This window comes from Megascapheus bottae, chromosome 4, assembly GCF_031878675.1.
Source record: "Megascapheus bottae isolate mThoBot1 chromosome 4, mThoBot2.hap1, whole genome shotgun sequence".
Lineage (NCBI taxonomy): Eukaryota > Metazoa > Chordata > Mammalia > Rodentia > Geomyidae > Megascapheus > Megascapheus bottae.
The window spans coordinates 66,083,349-66,096,040 of NC_143512.1; the positions used below are offsets into that span (position 1 = coordinate 66,083,349).

General features: G+C 41.4%; 1 protein-coding gene across 6 annotated transcripts in view; it reads right to left on the reverse strand.

Moving 5' to 3' along the window:
• Positions 1-12,692, reverse strand: part of Rai14 (retinoic acid induced 14) — a 126,163-nt gene that overhangs the window by 102,060 nt on the left and 11,411 nt on the right. The window contains exon 3 of one of the 6 annotated variants that reach the window (XM_090332072.1): positions 7,328-7,431. The exons of 2 other annotated variants lie outside the window; for them this stretch is intronic. The gene's annotated coding sequence lies outside the window, so the exon portion shown is untranslated. Of the gene's footprint in view, positions 1-2,368; positions 2,505-2,579; positions 2,698-5,186; positions 5,408-7,327; positions 7,432-12,692 lie in introns of those variants that run through there. 3 more of the 6 variants (XM_090332071.1, XM_090332073.1, XM_090332074.1) reach the window with 3 other exon arrangements.

Below are 12,692 nucleotides of genomic sequence, written 5' to 3' on the forward strand. Positions count from 1 at the left end.
CATAGGGAATTCTGACATTTTCTAACTCAAACTTCATTTTTGTCCCTATTTATTGTGATTTTGTTCTTATCTATTTTACCTGCCACATCACCTGTATCTACTAATGGCATTCAGAAATATGTATTCATCATAATCTGGCTTCATGAGCTAATTAAACTATATATTGCTTTAATACATTTACTGTTTCATTGTGATGAAAATAACAATCTAGCCATTTTCAAGTACATAAAACATCACTTAAAGTACACACACACACACACACACACACACACACACACACACACATACACACACGTGCGCACATAAATTATATACAAGAGATGTCTTGAAGTCATTCTGCCTATCAAAGCAAAATGTTCCATGTTCTAACTGACATATCTCAGTCTCCTCCCATTCACTTTACCACCAGCCCTGGGAATAATCACTCCATTCTCTGCTTTGGAAAGACATTCTAAGGTTCCACACATAACTGCATCCTAAAAAGTGTAATCCAACTGTCACTATAGAAAATGATTTGAAAGGGTATCAATGTATGTGAATTAATGCACCTTCTATCTGGCAAATATCATGTAACCCTTTTATTAATTACAATAAAAAATTTAAAAAAAAGAAAATGCTATATCTATTTGGCTATAGTTGGGATGCAGTTAGCCACCAAGGACTCAAGTGCTGCAAGCTTGGTCTCTCTTGTGGTACTGTGGGAAGTGATGGAATCTTCAAGAGATGGACCCTACTGGAACATTTTTACATCACTATGGTGTGTCCACAGAATGCTGGTCTCCTAGAGTTCTTACCAAAAGACTTGTAAAATAAATCTTAAATCTCTTACTAAAATCTCTGACTTCCTGGCATACTCATCTCTCATTTTTCCCTGACTTCCACATGTGTTTCCCCGCTTTATGGTATCATCTGCCGTAAGATTTTCAGAGTCAAACTGATGTCTCTGTGAGGCATTCCCTTAAATCTATGTAACTGTCTAAAGAAAAAAGGTTTATTAGCTCACAGTTATCTAACAACAGGTACGTCATTATAGAAACAATTTTTTTAAATATGATACTCATCTGTATGCTAAAGTAATTCCTCTACTTTATTTAGCAATTACAACATCTACCTCCTTTGGAAGACTGCAACAGTGAAAAATGATAAGAAAAACACTTCACATTCCAGGCCATTCACTCCTTATTTGTTTTTCCAGTAGTTGTTCCTGCCCTCTGGCCCCCTCCTAAACTGCACAGTAAAGACTGCCAGGAACAATAAAACCTCTCTCATCAAATCTCCCTTTCCATACAAGACCGGGACCCAGCTTTAAACAATGCAAGGCTCTCCAGGTCCCTCTGTGGAACCTGGCAACTGTGAATTGGTACAGGAACAGATTTTAGCCATTACTTCAAAATTAGAAGTCTGTGGTCCTTGGGGTCTTGATGTAGAATTTTAAATATATATGCAATGTTTTCAAAGGTTTTCACTGCATTGAGCAAGGTATGTGACCATCTTCAAAGGACTACAGAGCAGAAACCTGGAAGCAGAAACCTCCTTGTAAAAGACTCGTGGTAATGGAATTCGGAACCAAACCCCAAAGTCTGACAGAAGCTGAATCCTTTTTCTACTGCCCTCTAAGTCTGCACAACTAAAACCAAAAACTTAAAATCCGTATTAAAAGTATAATGAAGTGTTTATCTTTTCCATCAAAACATGAACATGCATGAAGTGTGGAACCAATACCAAAATGCACTTATCATAAAGGGAAGATCACATGTGAACAAAGTCCTATCATACAGTATGTGTTCAATAAATGTTAACTTCTCAAGAGCCATCTGACAAGTGAAAACAAATGAACTCTGTGTGTGTGTGTGTGTGTGTGTGTGTGTGTGTGTGTGTGTGTGTGTGTTACTAGGGATTAAACTCAGGGTCTTGAGCATGCTAGGAAAGCCCTCTAACACTTGAGTGTACTGTGTGTGTATGAGCATGCTGTAGAACATGAACTCAGGGCCTGAACTCTTGCACAGACCGTTCACTCAAGGCTGGCACTTTTATCACTTGAGCCACAGCTCCGCTTTCAACCTTTTGGCTTGACAGATCTCACAGACTATCCTGCCTAGTGTGGCTCTGAACTACAATTCTCAGATCTCAGTTTCTAAAGCAGCTAGACTACAGATGTGAACTTTCAGCACCCAGCCTGTCTTTTGACCTAGATAGCTCTACTTTCTCAATAGCTTAGATTATAGGCATCCGCTGCTATATTTGGCCTTTCTTTGTCAAAACTGAGGACCAAACGCACTGGCTTGTGTTCACTAGGTTAAGTACTCTGATGAACCATACTTCCAAAATAGAAAAACAACAGAACTTTTTGTCAGATAGCACTACCTACCTCAGTGAGTTGGTCCTAAGGAATGGCAGACGAATGTTTCATATAATTAGCCATTATTGAAAAAGCCTTTCAAAGGGTCATCTCATCTTCCTCCCCATTCTTATCATTCTGGTCACAACTGATTTGAGAAGACAGAACAGAGAAAAATGCTACCCACAGAATGGCTCCATTTATCCTTCCTTGTGTCCTTGTTGCTGCCTTAAGAACTCACCCTGTAACTCTGGCTTCCAATGTACTCAATTTCATCACCGCTGCTGCCATTAAAGCAGGCACCTTCGGACCAACAGCATGAAAACCCAGTCATCATAAAGACCTCCGATGGCATTTATCCGGAGGCCATACTGAAATGACAGAATGCGTGTCACACTGAAGTGACAGAATGCGTGTTTCCTTGGAAACTGTACACACTGTAATTATACAATGTTAACTGCCCAGAACGTCACAGAGAATACCAGGCTGGTACCCGCTCACCCAATACAAACTCCAGGGCAATGGTTCTCCAAGCCTGCCCCTCTGTACTCCTCATCATTTACCTACATTTTCTAATGTAAAACCCTAGCCCTATTCCCACAGAAGCTGAATCTCAAAGGGCCCCAGGGGGCTAGGAATTTCCTTGTTTGAATCTCTGCACACTGAAGTTTGAGAACCTAGAATGAACAGAGATTGATAGACTTATCAGAGTGGGCCTAGCTTACAAATTTGGTCCAAGACTGGAGTCAAAACTCTTGATCTAATCTCTTTCACTGGCTGACACTCTACTACCTGAGCCATGCCCCTAACCCCAAACAAGTCATTTTTGGATGACTCAAAATAGAAATAATAATGACCCACTGCTACTGGCTCACAATTTCCATTCTAACTATTTCTAGAAAATGGAAAATATCCCTCAAGTTTAATTCTTTCCATCCTCTAGAATAACCAAGAAAAAAGACCAAATCAATGCAGCTGAAAGGGGAGAAAAATAGAAGCCACCACTGGGCTAACCCACAAACTGCAGCCCACCAAGAGAGAACTACCCAGCACATTCATTCCTTCATTTATCTAACACAAGGCCTAAGATTTTTTTCTGAGGTCAGAGAGTCTGGATGGATATTATGTTAGCTTTTTGATATATTTGGCTTTGGCTTTTTTTTTTTCTTCTTCCATTTTTAAAGCCTGGCAGTGAAAAGTATGTAAACTCTCATGTGAAGAGGATTAAAGAAATAAAGTATCGGATTCCAAAAATTCCCAGGGGAAGGTAATTAAGTACTAAATAAATGTCTTCCTGAAGCCCAAGGTCCTGGGTATGAGAAGCTGGGTGGTCCGTGCTATATATTTCCAGGATTACAGAGATGAAGAACGAGATGCTGAGAATCTACATAACAGTAACCTCTAGAAGCAAGAACCAGAGCTGGGTATAACTATAGTTTTAGTGGGCTACTTCTATCCTGGCATTTGGAAAAGGCTCTAATACCTGGAAGCCATGGCTAGTGGCAACAACCTAGGAAGTAACCCAGGAGTTATGACAGGTCCCAAGAGGAGACCCTTGAGTAAAACATTAGACATCAAATCCATATAACCAACTAAGGAAGGGTCAAATAAATGAAAAACTAAAATGCTTCCCTCATGGCCAATATCTACTTCTCCTCCCAGTGCTTCACTATTTCTCAGACAACAAATAATCTGACAGCAATGACGAATGTTTCTTACTCAATTCTCTCATTCTCTCATTTTGCACGACATTTCTTCAGATTGTTCTAGCAAAGGTATCTAAAAGAGTACCATCCTAATTCCTCCTAGGACAGAAGCTGTTTCAAGTCTCTTTCCAATTCATTTTTATCTACAATTGACTGGTTTATCTGTAAGACTGATGTCTTTTCCTTTTGGATTGTTAAAATTTTAATTTTATTGTCAAGTTGATACACAGAGGAATTACAGTTACATATGCTACATACAGTTACATGAGTACATTTCTTGCCAAATATTGTTACCCCCTCCCTCGCTTTTCTCCCACTTTCCCCCCAACCAAGTTGTAAAAATCATTCCCAACATATTGTCTTTGTGACCATCAGTTGCGGGGGGTAACTCAGTTCCTACTGTTAGGCAGGAACTCTACCACTTGAACCCCGCTCTCAGCACTTTCTGCTTTTATTACTTTTAGGATCCGGTGGAGTTTTCCCAGGGCTGGCCAGGTCTGTGCTGTACTTATTTATATGATCTGTGTAGCTGCAATGACAGGTGCTTCCATACCATGTCCAGTGTAGGACCAAATTTTAAACATCCACAGATGGACATTTAGATAATGGTGACCATGTACTGTAGATGACTCAAAACTGATCAAGGCAGTAAGTGCAGAAAAAGCAGCAAAATTCTTACAACTAAAAAAAATAATTAAAAAAAAATCTCACACTCAGGTATTAAATGCAAAGAGTAGAGATCTTTGAGAGTGGGGGAAATGAAAGAAGCCTTGATAAATTGGGATGGAATTCTAACATGCCTTCAGGGAAACACAGGATTTGAGTGAGCTGGGAAGAGGGAGATGGGGAGAGGAGGGGGATTTGTGTCCAGACTGGGACAGACACCAGTGCATCATCTCCAAGCTGTCCTGCCAGCTCCAATCATGAGACTGAATTTGTGTGTTAGGAATCATCACGCGCACAGCCCTCTCCAGGGAAAAGGCCTCCCCAGACCAAAAGATCCATTTTTTGGCCCCTGGGGACGAAAGGGATTGAAGTGGCATTACTATTTTTCAGTAAATTGGAAATTTTACATCTCAGACAGCCCACTTACTTTGAAATAGGGGCTTTTCAGGATAGGATTTTATTTACTCAATACATACCTGGGCCCTGGGCACTGGCACATAATCAGTTGATGTTTCATGAATGAACATGTAGGCAGAGACACAAATAGCCTTCACACTTCCCCTTTGACCTGAGCAAAGTTCTCTTTGACCCCAAGTGCACTATGACATCATTAGCTTCAGAGAAATTTGAATAAAGGCAACATAGATCAGATTTCCCCATGAACAGATGAAAGCACCAAGTCCTGAAAGCCTCCACTCATTTGGCCTTAGCAAATGCTCGCCCCTTCTCCTGCTTGCACCCCCTTCTCTCTCACTGCCATTCTCATTCAGTATCCAGATGTAGCAGAATGTTGGGCTCTGCAGAGGGCAAGGCTCATATAACGGAACCCTGGAAAGGAGTTCCTAAGATGGAGACTCTACCAACAGATTCTGGACAAAGCTGTAAAGCAGGCCAATAGTTTCCCACAAGACAACAAGCCTGTTCTGTTACTTCACCTGTGATTCTGCCCTTGCACACCACTAAGTAAAACCATTATACTAGATAGGACTAAGGTTTGATCTCCAACCTCACCGAGCATTTCCTCATTGCTAATGCTCAAACTTCATTAGGGCTGAATGAACGTAAGAAAAATAATGAATTCCAAGTGTGGAAATGGAAGCATGAAGACTCAAGTTGTTTCATTTCTTGGTGGCCAGAGATGACGCAAATGTTCAAAAGACTTGGGGCTCTTATGCCCTTCCCTCACATGCAGAGTTCAAAGCTAAAGGTGTGTGGAGACCAAGGAGGATCCTCCTTTAAAGAGGACTATGTAGTGATTCCACCCCACCTGTTCACACTCATGAGAGGTGGGGCGGGGAAGAGGCCTGGTCTACCCTTGGAAAATGTAAGAGGTAAAAGAGAAAAACCAGTCTGTACTTCAAAGATGAAAATGAAGAAGACGATGCTTTACTTGAGTCAGTCTGAATTGTTGGAGCTTATCTCCGCATCCACGTGTGTTTCCTATGGGCCTCCTATAGTCAGCTCACCTCACAGGAAGTAGTCATAAATTTCCTGTAGCAGGGTGGACTAGAAGGACAAAAAGGGCAGGGAGAAACTGACACCTGATGAGGAAGCAACCACCAGATGCCAGATCATCACCTTCCTGAACAAAATGGCAGGCACCCCGCCCTCCTTTCCTCCCCCCCCACACATCCGAGGTGAGGAAAGGAAAGAGGCCTCCAAAAGCACCTTGTCCTGGTGTGCTGGAGTTCCCACCAAAAAAAGTACCAAGACTGCAGTTTAAAAAGATGAGGGGCAGGGGTGGGGGGAGGGAAATGGGGACCAAGGCATGAGAAAGGGTATCAATGTTTGTGAATTAATGCACCTTCTATCTGGTGAATATAATGTAACCCTTCTATTAATTACAATAAAAATATATGAAAAAAGAGATAAACAAAAATGCCAGGAAAAAAAAAAGCAGAAATGCATTTCTCACAGTGCTGTGAACCTTAAGTCCAAGGTCAAGGTGGAGGCAGGGCCGTTTCCACTGAGAATCTTCTCCCATGGGCTGTGAATGGCCATCTTATTTATGCCTTTTGTTTTCATGCAGTCCTTCTTTCCATGTACCCAAGTCCTGATCTGAGGACACCATTGTTACTGCACTAAGGCTGACCCTAGGACTTCCTTTTCCTTCATGACCTTGGTCAAAATATCTCTGAACCCAACAAATTCAGTCCCTGACACTCTCAGAAAAACCCCAAGTTCAAGACTTACATCACCAGCTGCAGCCAGGCACAGACGACTCGTATATGTAATACTAGGTCCTCAAGAGACTGAGATCTGAAGATGCCATTTGAAGTCAGCCCAGGAGAGAAGTCCAGAAGACCTTTACCTCCAATTAACCACCTGGAAGTGGCTTAAGCGGTAGAGTGCTAGCCTTGAGTAAAAAAGGGCAGAGTGGAGACGCCCTGAATTCAAACTCCAGGACTGGCACCAAAGTAACAACAACAGCCAGCCTTGGAGAAAAAAAGACTGTCCAGCTATGGCCCAGTCAGGTAGGAATGCCACGGTCCTTCTCATCTCCCATGCTCCCTATCACCTGCAGTTTAATAAAAGATCCCTTGCCAGTATAATAGACCACAGACAGAAAGAGTAATGTGGTGAGGCGAGGAAAGAGAGAAAAGGAGAAGCACTCAACTTTAAATCAAATTGTGAGTCTTTATCATTACTCCATGTTATATAGTCTGGGCTGAGTACAGAGCTCAGTTCCTGTAGTATGCTGGAAGGCTTCAAATGCCAACACTGGGGAGAAAAAAGAAAAAGTAAATTAAAGTTCTAAGTTTAGGTTAAGAACATTTTGAATTCGAATTGACTGTGGAAGGTTTATTAGTCAAGGCTGAGGATGTATGTAGCTCAGTGGTATTAGGCCATACCACGGCCCAGTGTGCCTAGCCAAAATATTGTCATGTTAGTAATTTCACTTGCCAAGTGTGGCATAAAAATCAAAGCCGCCTTTGATTATATTTATGTCTCTTTTTTTAATTCCTTTTCTTTTCATTGTAAAGGTGATATACAGAGGGATTAGTTACATAAGTAAGTAAATGAATACAACTCTTGTCAAACATAGTTACCCTCTCCTTACTTTTCCACATTCCCTCTCCTCCCCCCACCCCCATACATCAGGTATAAAGTTCATTTCCAACATAGTGTTTTGTGAATATCAATGTTGCACTGGCTCATCCTTTGTCTTTTGTCTCACCAAATTTAATCAATAAACCAGACGTGTATATATGTATAAATAGACGAATTAATGAATGAACAAATAAGCAAATTTTAGTAAGCATTACTTGTAGGCTAAATACTTTCATATACATAATTTCTTTCATAAATTAGGGTACAGGTTGCTTAAAATTAGTGTTAATTACTGTCCATTTCATCCTTATACACTGAATACACAGTAAAATATCACATTATTCTCCATAAGTATACATAATTATTGTCCATTTAAAACTGTAGAAAAGTTAAATGATGTTGTTAAGGTAGTTCGGAAAAACTGCTTTCATTTTGGCAACGAGGTGTTGTTTTATTCTTAAGATATGTAATACCACACATTTTTTAAAGAAAATAAATGAGCATGTTCTTTGAAAACTATAAACGTTACTCAGATACTGCATCACAATAATTACGCAGTAAAATTCTATGGAACGCTAATCTCACCACTTGCCTTTATTCAAGGGATGGCATTTCTCCTACAAACTAAATATATTGTCCTTCTTTGAGAATTATGCCTGCTGTCCACCAGGACTGATCTTGGCCCATGAATCAGCCAGAGCCAGCAAGCAGCACTGATCTGAAACTGGCAGTGGCTCCCGCAACACTACTATCTGCTGTCAAATGCTACACACATGCGCTAGTGAGTCTACCAAAGAGGTCCCAAGGTGACACCTGCCCTAAATCCAGGCAACGCTTTATCAAAACTGTCTCCAGAATATAACATCATCCCAGGACTAAGAAATTCCACGTGGTTATCCCTTATGCTGAGGGTTATTTTTTAATATGATCTCTAAAGTGCCCTCTCCATGGAGTTTTACTTGTTTGGTTCATTGGTTTTCTTTTCTTTTTCAGTTCTGGAGCTTGAAGTCAGAGCCTGCATGCTGTCCCTGGGCTTTTATGTTCAAGGCTAGCACTCTACCACCTCAGCCTTCAGGCTCTCCATGGCTATCTGGAGATAAGAGTCTCATGGACAGGGGCGTGGTGTTGTGGTAGCCTTGAGCTGAAGAGCTCAGGGACAATGCCCAGACCCAGAGTTCAAATCCCACAACCGACCACCAAAAAAAAAAAAAGTCTCATGGAAATTTCTTCCTGGTCTGGCTTCAGACCCTGGTCCTTTGAGCTTAGCCTCCTGAATAGCTAGGACTGTAAGTATGAATCACTGGCATCTAGCACTAGAAACATTTTTTCTTTTCTTTTTTTTTGGGGGGGGGGAGTGTTTATTTGTTTCCTTTATTTTTAGTATATTTTAATTTTATACTTTCTGTAATTCTATTATTTTATGTTAATTCCAGTATCTTCCAGACACATCATTAGGTTCCCATCTCAAGACAAAAACTTCCCTACACATACTTAATAACCATTCCAAAGTTCAGTTCTACTGGATGTGGAGGTACACACCTAAAATCCCAGTTCTCAGGAAAATGAGACAGAAAAGGTTGCAATTTGTGGGCAGCATGGCATAGGTAAGGCTTTATCTTAAAAAATAAATAGTCAAAGGCCGGAAATTTGGCCTCGTGTTAGAGTGCTTGCATGAAGACCCAGGTTTAATTCCTTGGTACCACATACATATAAAAAGCTGGAAGTGGTGCTGTGACTCAGGTGGTAGAGTGCTAGCCTTGAGAAAATCCAAGGACAGCGCTCAGGCCAAGTTCAAGCCCCAAGACTGGCAATAACAATAATACTACTACTAATAACTAAATAAATAATCTGGTCCAACCTAGCAGGCAATATGGAAAAATGCAAAATACATATAAAATGGTATCGTAAATATAGAAAGCAGTCTGACAGTTTCTTTAAAAATAAAAACTGTACCCTATGAGCCAGCAATTCCATTTCTATGTATCTAATCATGATAAATGAAAACAGATCCAAGCAAAGGCTTCTACATGAATGTCTATAGAAACAATATTGATAACTGAAAACAAAAAAAATCAAGACTAAAAATGTCTTCTAGGAAAACTGTGACAGCATCCCATAAAATACTAGCCAGCAATAGAAAGGAATATAACGTGAAACCATGAAGCATGGAGAAGACTCAAAAACAGAAAGCTATGTCACAGATAATAAAGGCTACATTCTTATGCTTCCATTTTTACAACATGTCCGGGAAAGAACAAGTTATAGAGGCAACAGGAGATTCCTAATTGGCTAGAGTTGGAAACAGGAAGTGATTACAAATGGCAGGAGTTTGGGGGGGGGGGTTGTGTTGTTTTGCTTTTCTAGGGTAAGGGAAATGTTCTGGAACTAGACTGGAGTGTTGACTGAACAACTGTCAACTTACTAAAAAAAATCATTGACTTGTATACTATAATGGACTAAGTTGTAGCAGAATATTAACAACACCTCTGTGAAACTGCTTTTGAAGAGATCAAATGCAAAAGAGTAAAAAGGAGGTCCATAGGCAAAATACTTGGTTGTGGAAAAGCATTGTTGCAAGGTGGGTGGAGGTGGGTTCCGTTCATGCTAGTATTTTATCCCTGCTTTTACTCTAGGAAAATTTTACTACCAAAAGTCAGCTCATTGCATATTTCATCAGCTCCTTGACTAGGCTTCCGAATGGGGTCACCTGGGCTGCTCCACGCAGTAATGTTGGAAGTATAGTCACTTCTAGTGATCACAGTGGTTCCAATAGGCCTGATAAATATTACCCAATGCCCCAGTGTCCAAAATACTTGTCAGAAGAAGGGACACATAAGTAACTTAGCAGAACACTTACTATAAATGCTATAAATGCTAAAGACCTAGAAAGAGCAGGCAGGGAGTGGGTGGAGAGCCCAAATATGACTCTGCTGCCCCAGCCATCGTGTCTAGACACCATATGAGCCCTGTGGGTTCCAGCAAGGGTGTTTCCCATCTAGCCTTATTTGGTGAGAGCTCGCTCCCCCATTCAGCCGCCTCCTTTCCTTTGCATGCCATGGTGGATCAGGGAGGACTAGTTTCCTCCTCTTCACTTGACTCAGGTCCTCTGGCTCCTCCCCTACACATAGGTCTAGTCACAGACTCTCCTTGGGAATGGTGGAGCTGGAGAAGACTTTCTTCACTGGTGGAAAACCTGGAACAACATAAGTCTGGCAGCTGGCTAGCCCCATTTGTAGACCTGCGGAGAAAGGTGTTTGGTAAAAGAGTAGGGGAGGACAATTCCTGTGACCCCTGAGGTTCTGTTATAGAGACATCCAGTTAGCACAGGTTTAGCACAGGATATGCGATACACTTAAGCCAAGGTTAGCCTGAGCGAGTTCAAGCTGGGTTTCTGGCCCTTGCAATATATGAGTACTGGCAAATACTTTGGTTCCTTCTCACTATCTCAACTGGGCAAGCTCCATATTCCAAAAAGTGCCTAGAATTTAAGAGTGCGATTCTCACACAAATTCCATCTGTTCTGCACAACTCCATGAAGTTACTTCACCAACCTCCAGGAATAAAAATCAGTTCTGGAGTTGAAGTGGAATACAATCAGATAAGCAGTAAGACAGTAAGGACGGATGGTTGGTTGTTGGGCTAGTAGCAGCTGCCTGGGCTCTGCATGGGCCCAAATAAAAAAACTCTCATCTCCATGTATCCCCTGCCCTCTGAGGCTCAGACTATTCAGGAGGCCTGTGTATGGGTAGGTTTCTGGGCTAATTCCATTCTGAGACTAAGTTCTTTTTTGACTCTCCTTCCAAAACCAGATCAACAATGAAAGTAACCATAATCAACTGGAAATGAACAGGTTGGACTATTTTAAAACATGAGCGAACTAAAAAGCCATTGTGAACCACTAAGCCCAACTGGACAGTCCCGGTTGGATTCAGCTCAGAGTCCAGAGGTGGGATGAAAGCCCAGCTGCCCTGCTCCCCAGAAACTTGGTTTTACAAAGCTACTAGTTAGAAATCAGTAGGGAAGCCTTCGGGATTGGCAGATATAAAGAAGAGGAGGGACAATAGGGAGGATTCCTGGGGGGCAGAAGGAGGAGCTAAGCTGGAACAAGAGGATTCAAGGTTCAATGATAATCCTTCAAACAGTGATCCTTGGACAGTGCAGAAGCTATGATGTGCCCAGTCAGTTACCTAATGTACTGTAAGACACCTGGAAGACTCAAATATCCCTTTCCCTAAGGATTGTGCCAGCCTGGATTGCCACAGGACTCACAGGACCATACAAGTAGCAAAGCCTATGCTATGGGGGATCCCTCCAGGTGTAGACACACTCCCGTTCCTGGGATATGAAACCTTTGGACCTTCTACTTTGCCATATCCAACCACCCTTTGTGCTTAGGCATAAAAGGCAAATGCGTTAGCATAGAAGGGTGAGAAACATTTCCATGAATGTAACCAAGTTTTCATATGATCCATTAGGGTACACATACACTCAAGCATATATCCTACATACCTTATGCGCGCAGTTTATTCAAGAAGTTACAGTTTAAGAGGAAAGGTAAGAGGTCTAAGTCTATCTACAATGACTTACTCATATCACATGCATAGAGAAGCAACCATGAGCCACCTAAATATAAAGCTGATGTAGAAACACAGACCCCCAATAACTGTTACTTAACAAAATCAGCCTCACCATAAGAAAACAAGCCCACATGGGTGGATGCACTTGCACAAAACAAGGCAGAGATAGGTACAACTCAAATTTGGTGGTCTCATTCCACTTATAATTAAACTGGTGTTTATGCTGGTCCTAGGACTTGAACTCAGGGCTGGTGATCTTTTGTGCTCAAGGCCAGTGTTCTTTCACTAGAACCACAGTTCCATTTCTGGCTTTTTGGTGGTTAACGGGAGATGAAGAGTCTCATGGACTTTCCT